We start from the raw sequence: 585 nt of genomic DNA on the forward strand, positions 1-585 counted from the left end.
TTTTTTTTTTTAAATTTTTTTTTAAAAAAATAAAAAATATTTTTAAAAAATATTTTTTTTTAAAAATTTTTTTTATTATATTTTTTTAAAAAAAATTTATAAAATAAAAATTATAAAAAATATAATAAAAAAAAAAAAAAAAAAAATTTTTTAAAATATATAAAAAAATTTAAAAAATTTTTGGGTTAAAAAAATTTAAAGGGAAAACAAATAAAAATAAAAAAAAATTTAAAAATATAAAAAAAAAAAGGGGGGGGAAAAAAAAATTTACATTTTATATATCCCCAAAATTTTAATATAAAAATTTATAAAAAAATTTTTTTTAAATATTTTTTTTTAAAAAAAAATATTTTTTTTTTTTTAAAAAAAAATATTTTTTTAAAAATAAAAAATAAAATTTTAATAAAAATTTTTATATTTTTTTTTTTTTAAAAAAAACTTTAATTTTTTTGGGGGGTTTTGTGGGGTGTGTGTGTTTTGTGTGGGGTTTTTTTTTTAAAAGGGGGTTTTTTGGGGTTTTTTGGGGGGGAAAAAAAAAAAAAAAACCCTTGGGAAATTTTTTTTTTTTTTTATATATTTCAATTT

This window comes from Penaeus monodon, chromosome 33, assembly GCF_015228065.2.
Source record: "Penaeus monodon isolate SGIC_2016 chromosome 33, NSTDA_Pmon_1, whole genome shotgun sequence".
Taxonomy (NCBI): domain Eukaryota; kingdom Metazoa; phylum Arthropoda; class Malacostraca; order Decapoda; family Penaeidae; genus Penaeus; species Penaeus monodon.